Raw genomic sequence first — 17,597 nt, forward strand, 5'->3', positions numbered from 1 at the left:
ACAGAAACGACCTATAAGTCAGCATTATTATTTACAATAGATTTTAACTCCAGTACTCAGGCAGTACTCCTTTTAAAGGTCCCATTGATTTCAGTGGGACTGCTTAAGAAGTCAAGGGCTAATTAGTATGACCAAAGGGGACAGAATTTGGTCTCAATGCACAGCATGATCCTATATCCCACTAGCCAGTGATTCTCAGCATGGAAGAGCTAAAATGCTCTCCCACCACCAAGTGGAATGGTAAAGAGCTATAGTACAATTGCTATAAATTTGTCGGGCGATGTGGAGGGGAAGCAAGGAATAGGAGATACTCTGTTTACCAAAGTGCCCCTTAGAGTAACTAGAAACAATGGCCACAAACTGACAGAGAGCAGATTTAGACTAAACGTTAGGAAGGACTTCTTTATGGTAAGGGTGGCCAAAATTCGGAATGGGCTTCCAAGGGAAGTGGTGCTCTCACCTACCTTGGGGGTCTTCAAGAGGAGACTTGACAAGCACCTGGCTGGGGTCATCTGACCCCAGCGCTCTTTCCTGCCCAGGGCAGGGAGTTGGACTCAATGATCTACTAAGGTCCCTTCTGACCCCGAAAATTTATGAAAATCTATTAAATGTATGAAGTCTATGAAATCGCTGGGTAATCGCTGATAGTGGTACATGGTGACAACATACCATGAGGGATCCTGGTTTTCTCTGATTAAAAAATCCCCAATTTTCAGGTTAAAAAAAAGTAATTTATCCACATTTTTTCATTATTAAAATGAAACACCACTAATACATTGATCTATATATGCTGGTGTTTCATTTTGATCACCAAAAATGTGGATTTTGGGTTACTTTTTTAACCCAAAAATTGGGGATTTTTTTTTTAATCAGAGAAAACCAGAATCCCTGCATATCATCATCATCACATAGGGCTGCAGTGGTGCCCAGGGATGGTCAGCACTTCCTGAAAGCCAGACCTGCCTTTTTTCCTTGTGAGTGCTTGGAAAGTTGAGCCATCCAGAATCACTGATCACTTTGAACATTTTGCCTCAAAGGCCCCTGTGCCTTAAATAAGTTACACATTTGGAAGCCATTGACAGGGTCCCAGTTCTGCAATCTTGGGCACACAAAACTAATCAGACCCAAGTAAGGACAGTGTAGGATTTCCCTGAATACAGGCCTAAGAATTGGTGTATGTTATCTGGGAGGTGTGTATATATTACAGTAGAATACACATTTTAAAAAATCTTTCTTAATGCTTCATCAAGAATTAATCAGCTAATCCCCACCCCCCATGCCCTGATGTCAGAGGTGGCTCTGTAGGTTTTCTGCCAAGCGTACAGCCCAAATGTAGCTGGCATGACAGAGCTATAATACAAGTGTGAATCTGACCTGGTGGACCCAACCCCACGCTCATTAGCAGTTGATTTCAGTGTGATTACCCCATCTGTGAGAGGACCCCAATCCATTTCTTTCCATGCTGTCTTGTACAAGGGTACAAGTATCTCGTAAGTGTAATGTAGTAACTCCAGTGAAATCAGATGGATTTAAGCCACATTCCATCTGTGCAATTGTTAAAAATTGGCTTGGTATGTTCATAAATATATTAGCTAGAAATTTTACTTGTGGGTTCCTCAATTGAAGCACTTAGATCCATTTATCCATATATAAATATCTGGCTTCCAGTGAAGTCAAGGGAGGAGGTGGGTAATCACCTCTTCTAAAAAGGGAACTACAGGCTTAGGGCACTTACACACATGCAGGGAGGCTGCTTCTATACCCTCTAAATCCAGTGCACTGGAGAAGACTGGTTTAATCAAGTCTGCTGGAGCATGGGAATTAACGTGCTCCAGCAGCCTCCAATGTCACGTGTATCATCATCCTCGCACTGAAAAATGGCAGCAAGGCTTGTCAAACGACCTTTAATTCAAAGCACCCCACCACCATTCAGCACAGGGGCACGTGATGCTCAGGCATTTTTAATTAGCATGGCTTGCTAATGGAAGTGTCCCCCCTGCCTCCTGGAGCACATCTATAAACACCCTTAGGTGCCTAAATATTCCAGGCGCACAATTTAGAGCAATTGGCCGTTATATTTTGTTGTAAAGTTGTTATAGATGCACTGCCTTTAAACGCATTCCAGAAATGATCCAGTGCTATTGCTTTGCTTTTTATATCAGCTTTTCTCCCACACCTAGACAGTTCACTATAGCCCAAAGTGCATTACCAAATCCAAGCAAAACATAACCACACAGGGGAGACTAATGTTTAAAATAAGATTCTGTTTTTCAAAGACTTGTACACAGGGAATACAGTAGAAAAGCTCACCAAATCAGAGTAGTGATTCACCCCACTTTGCCACAGGTGTAAGTGACTAACAAACCATGTGCAAAGCAGCTGTGATTCGGGCCCACTGAGTGTCCCATGGACATCGCTGATGCATACAACTGCCTGTTCCAAATCAGCAGTGCTCTGACTAATGACTGACCCCTGTCTCTTGTGGCCCCCTGTATGAGCATAGATTAATGTTGACACAGCCTCCTTCTCTCCCTTGTCATGGTCCCAAGAACTTAATTTGCCTTGTGAGTGATGTGATTACTAAGCTACCAACTTGGAGAAACACTGACTGAGTCAATTATAGACACTTAATAGTCAGGGAGACAGGTCTTAGAGGAATAAACACTGACACTACATGAGGGGTTTCTTTAAATCCTGAGCTCATCTGAGGATGGCAGTCTCTCTTTTGTTTTATTTGTGAATAAATGTATTCCACAGGAAAGTGTGATTTGATCTAGTCAGGTAGGTCTAAATGAGGGGCCAAAGACCAGCAGTACTGGGCAGATTTAAACAAGTGACCAATCCACTTCACTCCATCCTGAAATGGCCAGGCTTTCTGGCGCAGGCAGTATTAACAGTGATTATGTGCCCTGCTGCGAGGTAATTTTGTGACTGTCAGTCACAATTCTCTGTGACATCTCCATGCAGATGTCTTGCTGTCAGCTGTGACATCTCCTTGGGGTTTATACAGAACTCTTCCTATTCCCCCAAATCCTCCCCTCATCCTTTCCTGATCATTGTAGAAAACACCAGCCTACTGCCTGTTACCCAGGCCTGGAACTGGGTATCTTCTTTGATTCTGACCTCTCTTCAAGTCTTGTATCCTGGCTATGTCTAAGCCATGCAGGTTCATTCTGCTTAACCCCTTTAACATACAACCCTTTCTATAATCCACGTAACTAATCCTCTTCTCCAGGCTCTTATCACTCTTTTGCATCCCAATACTGACTCCCCCTCTTTTCTCTTGGGTCAAACAAACACTTCTTGTCTTCATCTTCAAGTCCCTTGACCATCTCTGCAAGCAGCTAGATTGTTAATCGGTCAGTAGCTCTGAAAATTTTTGTTGAGTCTGTAAAATCAATTAGCTTTGTCATATGGAGCTAACATAGGGCTGTCTAAGTGTCTATGTATTTATAAATGAAAAGAAATAGTAAAACAGTAAGAAGCTGACCTGTATATTTGTACTACAAATATAAAACAGTGACTGGGGCAGCCAGCCCCAGTCATTCAGTAACCTAACTACACACCCATGCAAATGAACAGAGTTTAATTTTATTCTTAGAAGCAATTTGTACTCACACCAGGAGCCCCATGGCCATGTTTGGGAGTAATTCTATGGGCAATACAAGCAGGATCTTGGTGTTTGACATGTCTGGTCATCAGTAGTAGAAGTATGTTAGAGAGGATTATCTCATCCCTAATGGGGATGCACTGTGCTGCTACCATAGCAGCCTCTGGTGGCCAATTTGCATTCTAAATGTGAGCTTGGTTTCTTTGCCTTTGACAGCATTAGCTCAGGCCCCAAAGAGCTTGTGAAGGCTTGCAGGCTCCTACTATTCCCTGTCAGTCAGGAAGACTTCCCTATGGAGAGAAGAGATTATAAAGAAACAATTCAATCTGTCACCAATCAGTAAAAAAAAACTTTTTAGATTCTGTACTTCTCCAGGACCAAATTTCACCAAAATTTGTGCTGGATCAGATTTGATCCTGCAGTAGAGGCAGGAGTCAAAGTTTGGACAAAAATCTAATCTCCATCAAAGTTTGGAACATTTAGCTGCAATTTCCTCATTGTCCTTTCACAGTATATGAGTTAAACCTTCCTTAAGGACATCACTCACTTCAGTGGGTTAATAGGGTCTTAGAGATTTGAGTTTTGATTCACCTAATCAGCTCACAGTTGGTCTGCATTGTAATGAGGACAGATCCACAACTTCAGAACTAGCAATCATTTTTGCTTTCCAATACCTGACGTTCAAGGAGATTTTGACAGCTGTGTCCTTTTGACTTCTTGGCTTATTTCTCAAGAATGTTGGAGTGAGAGTTCTTGAGACTGGAAGTGCGAACATTTGTGGACATAGTGCTTACTAAGTAATTTCGTACTATTATTATCATGTGTTTTACAATGTATATACATGTATATGCATACAATAAGCTCAGAATAGAAGACAAGGGGAAGAGATTCCTGACTTTCCCTTTTAATTTGAAATCCTATAGCAAGAGGAAGCAGTGGACGTCAATTTAAAAAATCATCACCCACACTGAAGATAAGAATGATCATGCCATTGTCACTAGATACTTGAAGATGCAGGACAACTTCTCTTTTCCTCTGCAAATGATTTTTTTTTCAGTCCCACCCTAATTTTGTGCCCTTCCCATCCCAGTGCCTAAGGATTACTTATCCTTGGCTGTTATGTTTTCCCTTGAAGGCTTCCATAAATGAATTTGCTGAGTAACCAGCATAGGGCGTCTGGGAGCTCCCAAAATGAAATCTTGACAAATTAGTAATCAGATTAGTCTTTAAAGGAACAGGAACAAGACAGTAAATTATAAGATGCCATGGATGTTTCCAAATTGGCCTACCTGTATGTAGTATAAATGCCACACATGTCTTAAGGTTGTTTATATAAAGTATAAATCTAAACATAACATTACCTCATGTTTTGAACTGTTAGCATTGAATTCTAAAATGCTCAAGAGAGAACACAGAAGAGAAATTTAATTACAGTCTGTGGACTGCTGTGTAAATATTTCAAGTTTGTGTGCCATTCTTACCCAAAAAATTGTTGTTAAATGTAGAAATAGAATTTTAATGCCTCATTTACTTGGCAGAAGGTGGCTGTACATCATACCATGTACAGTTCATAAACATATTGCTGTTTGATTTGCTGTTCATTTTTATTTTCTCCCCTGAAGCATTGCTAGTGTGAGCAAAACAGAGGATTTCCAACTTCAGAATATACGAAGTATGAAGCAGTAGTTTATGAAATGTATAGAATTTCAAAATGTGAAACAATTAACACTTTAGCAAGAGACATAAACACTGGGAAATTGAGACTCTCCATCACTTATAAAGGTCACTCACTATCAGTGATAAAGCCAGGAGCAGAACTCCCAACTCCTGATTCCTAGTTGTGTGCAGTGATCCTTAGGTTCTGCTCACTGGTCCATGAAGTTTGGAGCAACAGAGATAATGCAAAATCAGGCTATGATCCTTGGAAAATTTGTGCTAGAGTCTCTCTATTGCTCTGTTGTTGGCATGACATTTTGTTTCTAGTGCAGTGACAGCAGTTCACTGATGTAGTGGCACATGTCCACACCGGAGAAAGGGAGAAGAACATCATACAGGGGCCTTTGTACATGCCACATTTTTTGCCTTTTCTTGCACTGCAGTGGTGCAACTGTTTGCACGAGCAAGTTTTCCAGATGCTTTAAAAGTCTTTCTGGCACATTAAAATAAAACTCCTTGGACGTAGTTTAGTTTGGCTTGCTGTGAATTAAAGTCATGTCCATCAATTCATTATGTGCAAACACAAAGGCTCTCAGAGACATGTAATGAGTCTCTTTGTCCACCAGATAGCACTGTGACATTTTTGTAGTTCACCCCTTCCAATTGCTTCTGCTTTTGAATTGCTTCTGCTTTTTTGTGTGTGTGTGGTTTGCTGGGTCTCTGCTCCCACCGCTATGTGGCAGGGCATAGAGTGGGGGATCGAGGCTGGGGGGCAGCACTGCACCATCCTGCTCTCCTGCAGTGCTGGCTGGGGACCAGGCTTAATTCATTCAAAAATCAAGTGCATGCAAACACTGATGTAACGCTCTAAAATAAACAAGTTTAAATTTTATAAACCTGTTTAATTTAATGAGGATTAAACCCTGTGGTGTGTATAAGCACCCAAGTAGTGGAAGAACAGGTTATAGATTACTTGTTGGATATTTTCAACTCAGCAGGGCTGGGCAGGATGGATCAATCCTAGGGCATGTGTAGATGAAATAGGGGTCCTAAATTGAAGCAGTGGGTTTCTAACAACACTGCATCAATTCAGGGCCCTTTAAACTCCATGTTGTGCACACATCCAAACTTACCTGCCTGTCCGGCAGCAAGGAGAGGAGGGAGAGCTGCTGGCAGGCAGAGCGGTCCCTGGGCTGCAGGGGGGAGGAGGGCTGGTGCTTCCCTCCACAGCAGTGGTGATCCCCCCCGGTGGCACCTGATCACAGGCACCCAGCTCAGGTGGTCCCAGGGGCCACTGCAGCTGTGGAGGGAAGGACTAGGCCCCTGCGTAGCTCAGGCAGGCAGGTAGGCTCCAGGGGAAAAAAAAGATCAGGCTTACCACTTTTCTTGGGCAGAGCCTGCCATCCTGGGCTGCTGCCAAGCTACCTGCATGGGCTTCCTTCAGAGCCCCTGAGCTGCACGGAACCCAATGCTTCGCTCCTCAGCTGTAGGGGAGCTTGCACCCCAAGTCATTTAAGGTGCATTATGCTGCCGAATTTGTTACAGAGGCTAGAATTACTGTGCAATACGCCGCTGACACATGCAAACACCAACACCATTAAAACAGTGCAAAAGCATTTAACCTACTTTCAAGTGTCGTGCACACACGACCCTTGTTTCATCTACACACAGCCCTAGAGTATTCAATTAATTGGCTAAGGCTTGAGAACTCATGGGGTACATCCCAATGAATGTGTACATGCAGGGGTGCATGTTTCCCGCAGGACAAATAGCAGCAGCACATCCCTGTACTGGTCCCAGCAACATTACCTAGGGTCTTACCGGCCTACCAGGGCACCAGCGGCAGTGAGATGGCTGATTAGAACCTAACTGGGAGCCAAAGTATGACTCTGGCCAGCCAAGCTCTGGTTTCTGGCAATGCACATTGCTGCCATATGCACTGCACCACTTTTTTAATGCTTTTTTTTATACTGGCAACTCAAAAGCAGTTTGAGGCACCACAAACTGCATGTGGCACATGTGCACACATTAGCTGTACTGCTAGTTTGCAGCTTGGTGGGGGTTTTTACACCAAAAGATCCTGGTGTCAAAAAAAAATGCTGCTGAGAAAAGTGGCATGGCACACATGGCAGCAGTGTGTGCTGCCAAAAAGGGAGCCTGGCTAGCCAGAGCCATGTATTGGCTGCCAGCCAGGTTCTAAGAGGCTGCAGCCCTAGAAAGCCCCAGGGACCCAAGATAAGACTGCTGGGGCCTAGGGTAACCTGTCACACACTAGCGCACATGTGGAATGAGCATTTCCTTGGGTGTGCCACAGATATTTGTCCCTGGAAAAACAACCGTCTATGCTCATCTGGACATGCCCCTATGAGAAAAATTTAGTCCACAGTGGGTGCGTCTACATGAAATGCTTTAGTACACAGTGAGCATATGCATCTACATGTGCACACGCTTACTGCACAGTAAACCATGCTAATTGCAAGTAGATTTGCTATCTGGAAATGCAAGTACCAAATTTACTTTCAATTAGTAACATCACAGTAGTGATTGTGTAGACACCTGACAAGGAGCAAATCTGCTCCTGGTCAGCTGGCCACCAAAAAATGGGAGATTGCTCCCTGCCCTCAGGAGCTTCCTGCTGCCAGAGTGGGTTCTACCACCAGAGCTCAGGTAGGGACTATGTCCCCCTGCCCCAGCAGCAGGGAGCTCCAAGCTGCACTCTCCAAGATAGCAATCTTGTCTCCCAGCCCCCACTTTGCCATTGTGATTGGGAAGCAGGGGGCTAGGAGTCCTTTATCTCCCAGCACCAGCTCCACAGTCACAAGCCCAGTGCAAGGAGATCCTTATCTCCCAGCCTGAGCTCCATGGTTGTGGGACACAGGCTGAGAGACCCTTATGGAGGGTCTTCATGGAGCTGTCACTGGGTCTTCCCTGCTGGTGGGGGCTGGGGAACCTGCTCCCTCTCCATGCCATGAGCATGGAGTTGGGCAGTGTGGGGAACAGGCTCCTCTCCAGCCTGTTCCCTGAACATCTCCCCACTCAGCAGGGAACAGGCTCCCCAGCCTCTGCTTTGCAATTACGGAGTGGGGGCTGGGAACTGTCACTGATAGCTGCCCTACCGGTGGATGAGCCAGGAGGCTGGGACCTACCCCACCCCTGCAGCTCTTTCCAAGCCCTGTGGTTCAATCACCAATTGCAGCACGGGATTGGTGATTGAGGCATGGGCCTTTGAAAGAGCTGCAGGGGTGGGGTAGGGCCTTGCCCCATCTGCCGGTGGGGAAGCTAGCAGTAAACTAGCTGCCAGCTGTCCCCCAGCAGATCGGGGCATGGGGCTGGGACCTGCCCCTCCCCTGCATCTTTTTTCAAGCCCCCTGCCCCTGATCAGGGAGCTAGGAACAGGAGCTCCCTGCTGGTGAGGCAGAGGGACATTGTCCTTGCCCCAGCAGCAGACAGCCCCCAGGGGCATAGTATAATGTCCCAGCCCCGACCAGGTGACAGCTGTCTCCAGTGCTCCCTGCCAGCCCCTGGGCTAGAAACCCTAGGCTCTAGCTTTAGGCTCCCCCTGATGGTGGCAGGGGCCCCTTGCAGAGCCCCAGGAAGCAGAAGCAATTTTCTGCCATTAGCAGCAAATCTGCTCCAGCTTCCCTACGTGTGTAGACACCTGCAGGGAGCGTTTACTTACAAGTAATTTACTCGTGAGTAACTTGATCCTAGATCACATGCGTGTGTAGATACACCCCTTACAGTTGAAGGTTCTGCTGAATATCTTCAGCACAGTCTCTAATTTTCAATTCATAACTTATCTTTATGTAGCCACAGTAAGCTTAAAATTGAAAGTTGAAATCAGCATAAGCTGTTTTTCTAAATGAGATCAGGGCAGCATAGCAATTCCATATACTAAAGAGAAAAAATTATAACTGTTGCAGTTTTTACTCAGTTATCATGACAATATCATGATCATGACAATATCATGATCTTTTTAATTATTTTTTACAGCATTCAATAGCATGAGATGCTCAAAAGTATGAATGAGATTTAGCTGTTCAACCATGCTCTATGCCTTTGGAAATTTTTCCCTTTCCTGGATCAATAACAGAGCACAAACACATTTTCTTGTGATGGACCACTCTGTCCAGTGCATAATTATTACCAGCTGCCAAAGATACTGAAAGTATTGGTTGGTTGGTTGCAACATTTGAGTCAAAGGCGAGTCAGACCCATGTCTTCTGTAGGGGGTACTCCCCATTCTTTATAAGAGGCCACAAAAATTCCATCAGGCCAGCTCCCCATTCCCACCTCACAACATAGCACCTGATGACTAAGAATAGCCCAAAATCCCTTGCTTTCAGCATTGAAGTCATTCAGCCCTCCTAGAACATGCTGCTGCAATTCCGGCTATAACACATGCTGCCAGAAGACATATGTCAAAAACAGTGAAGAACCTGTAGCCCGGGTGTACATGGGTTTGTATTTTCCTCTCCAATTGAGGGAATTATTGGCAGGGCAGCGTGCTGTGGGGGGACACAACAACCCAGCAGCCGCCTCGGTCCCCTATAGAGTCAGGTCCAGTCAATCAATTACTTAACTATATACAGGTTTATTATTACAACAAAACCATTAAAGGGTAAGGACATATATTATATATATGTACAAATTTACAAAACAATAAACCGTATACAGATATACACACACCTAGTTATCATTTAAAATACAGATGAACAATAGAACAAACCAGACCAAAGAATATTGATTGGACAACCTTATAACTCTATTCATATACAAACTTTTACTTCATATAGTCACATAAACTGTAAGGCACAGTCCACAAATATAATCAGCAGTCCTTAGACTACCCGGGTGCCCTCCAGGGCAGGGGCCCCACTCCCAAGGTACCACTACAGGAAAGGAGGTGGGGGGCGGGAAAGAAAAAGGAGAGGAAGACCCTGAAGACTCATAAGCTTCCCCTCTATCACCCAGGAGAAGCCCACGTGGTGCCCCTTCGCAACCCTCAGGGGGTCCCTCCCCTGTGGGGACCCTCTCTCCAGGATAACTTACTATTCCACAGTCCTGGAGGGTAGCCTCTTGTTCTCCAGGTCAAGCTCTGTTCCCTGCCAGGTTTTCCTGCTGCCTGACTTTGCTGCCACCATCCTAACATAGAGCCACAGGCACCGCTGTGCGTAGTGGGCGCTTCGCCTTGTGCTAGGGTTTGGAGGCCTGGACAGCCTTGTGCAGCACCAGAGCTCAGCCTGTTCCCGGACCCTCTGGGCAGTGTCGTCTGCACTGAGCTGCTGCCCTGTGTCAGCAGTCGTAGTCCCAAGCCACCTCAAGCAGCTCCCAGAGTCTCTCACTCTCCATGCAGTGCCTCCTGCACTGAGCTCCCAGTCCCGTCCTGGGGGTTGAGGACTTGAGCCGCCCCAGGGGCTCCAAAGATCCTGCTCCGTGCACCAGCCTGTGCACTGTCTCTCTGGCTGCGCACCAGAGGTTGCAGACCTGAGCCACCTCATGCAGCTCCCAGGGTCTGGATGCTGTGCACCATGCTGTGCACCGAGATCCTGACCACTGGAGCTGTGCCATGCTCCCTGCTGATAGAAGTCTTCAGGGGCTCTTCCTGGGCAACTGCTGAGCCCTGCTGAGCAGCTCTCCTCAGTTCTGCTAAACCCACTCTTCTCTCTTCTCTGTCCGTCCCCAACACATCCCCCTTGTCCTGGGCACGCAGCTCCTTTTATACACTCCAGGGCTCCGCACCTGCAGCCTTCCAGACCTGACAGTTTGCAGTCTTCAGTCAGGTCCAGGAGAGCTCTTCTCCCCCTCCCCTCAGGCAAGGGGCATAATGTTATTTCTCTTGCTGCCTCCTGATTGGTGGATGGGCTCCACCAATCAAAAAGCAGGATCTCAAACCTGGGATTCAACCCAAGCTCTGAAAAGTAAGCCTGCTACATACCTCAAGCACACTGAACTTTTGCCAAACCTGGAATAAATCTTCCTCCCCTTACTTGTGCAAGCAGTCCAATAGAAATTAGTGAGTGGGGTTATGCCAATAAACAATCAGGATTTGGATCTGAGTGATGATTAACAATGTCATGTTAGTGAAGTTCTTTACATAGACTTCAGTTCAATGAAGCACATAAGCTTGATCTTCACTTGAAGCTAGTACTTAAATTCATCCCTATGCAGCAATGGAAATCAATGGAACTCGAGTGTGTGCTATGTGTTTAAATACACAGATAAAATGAGGTTTTAAGGTTGGTCTTAACCTTTGTGTAGTCAAGTGGAACTGTCATTGGCACTCACTCGCACTGAACCACCAGGCTTGAGCACCTGATTCTGATCACATTTGCACTGATGGGTACCAGTGAAATTGGGCCAGTGTAAGCCTGAAGTCACTAGGATCAGAACTGGGCCTTGGTAAGCAATAAATTCTTGTATCAAATCCTCAACAGTTACAAGTCAGTGCAGTTCCACTACCAGTCTAGCTCTGGTTTTCAACAGCCATTTTTGAAAAGTTCCTTCTTGTTCATTTATTAGCCAAAGGAACCATGTGGGCCATGATGTTTGCAAGATCATATCATGGGAATAGCTTTCAGGCTTAGTGGAATGTAGTGTAGATATGGCCAGAAAGGACACAGATAATGGTGCAGATTGTAACATCTGTCCTAAAGGGAGGGACCCTGGAAAGGGGAAGAAAAAAAGGAGAAAAGAGGACAGGGGGGCTTTTTTGTTTAATATTGTGAAAGTATGCCAAAGTCTTGCTGGTTATTTGGAACTCACAGCAACAGCAACATGAGCCAAACACTGCTCTGTTCACTGGTGAAAGACACAATGGAGACAACAGGGAGGAGAATATGCCCTTGTATTTTAGTTCAGGTTTGAGTGTCTGGATAGCAAGTTGATGCTGGATTTAATAAGGTGATCCATTAGAGAGCAGTATAAAAATGATTAGTTTAAAATAAAAAGTTGTCTTTTCTCTCTTGTCTTGTGCATATTAGTTTGATGCACAATGTGTATCAACCTGCCCTGTTGATTGAAGTCTAGAAGAAATGCTTGATGGAACAGGCAAGTGCAAGAATTTCTTTCATAACATCTGCCTACGTGAGGGTCCTGGAATGCAAATCTGCCCCGCGCCTGCTTTACCTCACTTCTCTAACTTTCTGGCACTTGGCTCTTTACTGAGAGATAAGAACACATTTGCAGCACTGGTTTTTGCAATCACTGATCCTGTTTACTTTCTTTCCTGACCTTTAAAGGGATGCACCAAATAAATTCCTTTGTACAGCTGCCAACCTTTCTAAAGTGTAGCTTTTTCAAAGGGCCAAATACCATCTTTTCATAATCACCATGTCAAACTCCTGTAACTTACCACTTGCTTACAAACAGCTGAGTTGCACTCTATGGAAGTGGTGGCTGATATTGTGCAAGACCATTAATCTAAAGCACTACAAAAATGCAGAGCTAGGCAGCCGTACTTGATCAGCAAATTGATTACATAGAATACAAAATGCCACTGTTTTCCTGTTATTTTGGCTTCACAAAGAATTTGCAAGAATTTATAAAACTATTCAGTATTAAATGATATTCCCAATAAAGTGAAGGCCAGCCTGTGAATTATTTGTGAAGTAGTTGACTCCGGGATTTGAGGCCTCCAAAGTGGTAACCTAAGTATTCTAGGGCAAGAGTGCTCAACCCCTGGCCCACAAGCCAGATCCAATGCCCAACACCATGTCATCTGGTCTGTGGGGCTCCCCACAGGTCCATGTGGAGCCCCAGAGGTCATGGCCCTGAAGGCTAGATTGGGCAGGGGGGGCCCAATCCCGGCATATGGAGCTGGCCAGGATGGCACAGGGCCCACAGTTCAATCCCAATGAACAGGACTGAGGCAAGGCAGCACAGGCCCTCAGAGCCCAATGCTGGCACGGGGGCTATGTGGGGGCCTGGGACTTAATCCTGGCATGCAGGGTCCAATCCAACCTGTAGACCAGCCCCATGCCACTCATTTGGCCCATGGGCCAAAATGTTGAATACCGTTGATCTAGGGTACAGAAAGGTACATGTGATACTGAATGCATCTATCTGTGTTGACCTGCACTTAACCAGGTATTGCAGGCAAGTTTCTAAGATTTGTATAATCCCACATCTCAAAGGACTCAAATACACCAGAACTGATAAGGATCCTGAGTGAAATGTTTGTGACATTGTTCTAGTGAATACTGAAACCAGGTGTAATGAAATCATGAATCAGGTATCATGCAATAAAATCACAGAGGAAAATGAACAATAAGCCAATTCCTGACTTTTCCTGTGGAGATTCTGCTGGTGAGAGAGCAGGCAAGGAAAGGTTGTCTTTGATAGTGATAGAACCCCTGGGATTTCTCGTTCCCCTGCTTTGCAACTGGAATTGTCCACATGAGTTTTCTCTACTTTAGTTGACCCTTTCCAGCATGCTGCAGAAATATTAACCCAGTGTTGAAGGGACAGCCATTCAATGAACCTTACAGATTAGGTTGCTTATATATAACCAATATAAACTTGTTACAGAAATCTCAACATATACCCATACATAGGTCACATTCACAGAGTGCTTTGGTGATGACTCTGAGATTTTAGAGCTTTCTGCTCTTTATATCCACAACAGATGCTCACAATTTGCTAGCATAATAGTTTAATATACAGATGGAATTATTTGATACAGAGGCCAGACTCTTGATCTCAATAGGTTTTGAAAGTTCACAATCTAAAAAACCAAGTAACAGAGGACTGGGGTAGGTATGTGGATGAGATGTATTGTGCAAGCAATGATCACACTGACAACTGCCACGTACAAAAGAGGGATGGAAGGAACCTCATCTAGGGAGGGATGGGAGGATGTCATCTAGTTTAGCCTCTTGCCCAAAGCATGATCATCCCTAACTAAGCCATCCCAGTCAGGTATCTGTCTAACTGGCTTTTAACAAAATCCAGGATGGAGATTCCACAACTGCTCTAGGTAGAAATGTTCCCTCTAAGGACTAGCGGTCTGTGAGCATGCACCACCTCGGTCCGTGAGCATGCTGCCTCAGTCCGGCGTGGGACACTTATCAAAGGAGGCTGGGGGCTGGGGCTGAGGGCTGGAGCTGAGAGACTGGGGGCTGGAGGCTGGGGCTGGGGCCAGGAACTGCAGCTGAGAGGCTGGAGCTGGGGGCTGGGAGCCGGAGGCTGGAATCCGGGGGCTGGAGCAGGCTCCGCCAGCTCTGGGGAAGTGCTCCTCTCCCCCACATCAGGGCCACGGAGTGGAGCACTTCCCCAGAGCCAGCGGAGCCTGCACCAGCCCCCAGCCTCTGGCCCCCAGCTCCAGCCTCTCAGCTCCAGCTCCCGTCCCCAGCCCCCAGCTCCAGCCTCAAGCCCCCAGCCTCACTCCCTGCCTTGCCACACCTCAGGAAGAAGCCACTGCCTGCTCCGAGTGAGGCTCTGCCAGCTCCGGGATCTGCGGGACACATTCCCTGAGGCCATGCAGGGGAGCAGAGCAACAGAGCAGTGTCCCAGAGCTGGCACAGCCTCACTCGCGGGAGGCAGCGGCTCCTCCCCCAGGTGAAGCAAGGCAGGGATGGAGGCTGGGGCTGGGGGCTGGCGCGAGCTCCGCCACTTCCAGGGAAGTGCTCCACCCCCTGGCCCTGATGCGGGGGAGCGGAGCGCTTCCCTGGAGTCGGTGGAGCCCACGCCAGGCTCCCACCCAGCCTCTCCTGGTGCGTGGCCTTGAAAAGGCTGTGCGTGGCCACACTTTTAGTTGTGCACAGCCATGCACACGCACACCTTAGAGGGAACCTTGGTAGCCTGTTCCAGTGCTTGACCACCCTCATAGTCAGAAAGGTCAACCTAATCTCCAGCCTAAATTTCCTCTGCTGCAGTTTGAGGTAGTTTCTCGTAGTCCTGTATGTGCCTAGTCTTCCATAGCCACAAAGGAAAGTCTGTTTCCATCCTCTTTATAATCACTCTTCAAGTAGTTGAAAACTGTTATCAAATCCCCCCTCAGTTTTCTCTTCTCCAGACTAAACATCCCTGTGTTTTTTCAGCCTTTTCTAATAAGTAGGGACCTATCTAAATTGTGGGTTCACAGATTGTATGGAAACTGCAAAATCTGGGGTTGCCCATGAAATCCAGGGGTGCCTACAAAATCTGTGGGGGAAAACAAGTAATAAAAATAAGTTTTTATTAAGTCTTCCCCTTGCAGATAGGCCTCACAGCCCACCCAGGAGTAGAAGGTGCCAGCTGGTGGGGCAGCACAAAGCGGGTAGCAGATAAGATAGCTGCTGCCCCTCCTTCCTCCGCAGCCCGCAGGGCCTCTCCACCAATCAGCACTGAGGGGTAGAGCTGGACAAAGGAAAGCCAACAGTCAAGATGGCAGCCACCGCCTCACCCCTCTTCCACCCCAGGTCCTCTCTGCCAATCAGCACTGAGGGGCAGGGCCACTGCAAAATGCTGGCAAAATGAGCTCATCTTGCCAGGACAAAACCATGAAAATAGCTTTGTCTTGGCATGGGTTAAGTAGGTCCCTACTCATACAGCTTGATCCTGATTTGCTTGCCTTCCTTTTAAGGATTTCAAGTTCATGTGTCACCTTGAGAAAATCTGATCTTAGAAATTACAAAGTGATGATAATATAGATCAGGGGTGTCAAACTCCCTGCAAGCCAGATGAGTGGCATGGGGCTGGTTCACAGCCTTGGACCCAATCTGAGTGAGTGCACAGTATGTGGGTCAGTGGGGCAGTGCCAGGGGCTGGATTATAAAATCCCACAGATTTGGCCCATGGGCCATATATTTGACACCCCTGATTTAAATTAATAACAATGCATGAGGAACTGTAATTTTAATTTTTGGATATTGGAAGCTGTAAATCGGTACATCACTGGGATCTGGGGGCACAGTTCAATACCTGTACAAACATTTCCTGCCCTAAAAGGTTTATACTACATTTTGAGGCCTGAGTGGATACAAACAGTACAAGGAGAGAGGTTCCTCTCCATGGCCATTGAAATCAGTAGAGTACTACTGAGCTGAGGTTCTGTCCCATGGTGATGAATACAGATACACATGCATAATCTTGCAGAGTCAGTCTCCCAAGTTGCCACATTAGATTTTTGATTGCCCATACAGCCTTACTTCATCTTTTTTGTATGTGTATAATCATACAGTCTTCAGCTACATGGCAGCTCTTTTTTGGTGCTGCACTGCTTTGTTTTATTTATTGGAAGTCCAGTCTTACTTGGTGTCTAGCTTTTACTTTGTGTTTGCAGCAGAATAATAGATCATCTTCATTTTAATAGGACATATTTTATACACATCGTTTTTTGTGGTGATGGTGGCAATGCTATTTAAAGCTACTCCTCCTAAAAGCTTCTCAATGACTTTGGAGCCAAATTTCCTGTGCCTGCACACCATAAGATTGTGAATAATTGCTTCTCTTCTGCTAGTTTCAGTAGCTCAGAATAAATCAGAACCACACAGGAGGAAGTCATAAAGTGGACGCATACAAATATAGACCCAAGTTCATTTATAATTTAGACTTTACTCTCCGGTTCTGTATTTATTTTCCACTGACAAGACAAAGTATTCTGTTGAGGCATATTGACCCTTCCATGAATAATCCAGGCAGCTGTAGTATCTGCTGATCCCAGGAGTCACTTCATTAGTGCTTGTTGTCTTGTATTTGAATTACGACATGCATTTGGGTGTTTAAATTACAGGAAGACCTTGCTTTCTAGAGTTTCCGCATCATGCTGGGTGGCTGGGGAGGGTAGGAAAAAGAAGGATTTGACATATAATAAGGTAGAATGTGTTCCTTTCAACTGTTGGTCTTTCTAGAAAGGGAGGAACTTCAATAGGAAGAGCTAGGGAAGTTATACAAGAATTGTTAAGTGTTGCTAAAAATAATTTTTGCTTTCTTTTCCTTGTGATTCTAAAATAGGAACTCCAGAGTATGTATGCATGGATGTGTGCATGTGTTATGCATGGAGACATATATGTATATATGGAGCTACGTGCACACACACACCATATATTATAATTATGTATACAAGCGCATGTGCATGAGTGTCTGTGTGTGTGTGTAATCGCTTCTCGGGCTCTTGAAGGCTCGGATTGAAAACATTTACTCTTCTTCCTTGGAATGTTCAGACACTTGGGGATCAATCCTGCCTCGTGCTGGGTACTCACTCCCTGATCTAGTAAAGTACTTCGTAGAATCATAGAAGTAGGGTCAGAAGGGACCTTGTAGATCTTCAAGTCCAACCTCCTGCCTGGGCAGGATAAAAACTGGGCTCAAATGACTCCAGCCAGGTAGGTATCAAGCCTCTTCTTAAAGA

This window comes from Crocodylus porosus, unplaced genomic scaffold (assembly GCF_001723895.1).
Source record: "Crocodylus porosus isolate Cpor-Errol unplaced genomic scaffold, CroPor_comp1, whole genome shotgun sequence".
NCBI classification, from domain to species: Eukaryota; Metazoa; Chordata; order Crocodylia; family Crocodylidae; genus Crocodylus; species Crocodylus porosus.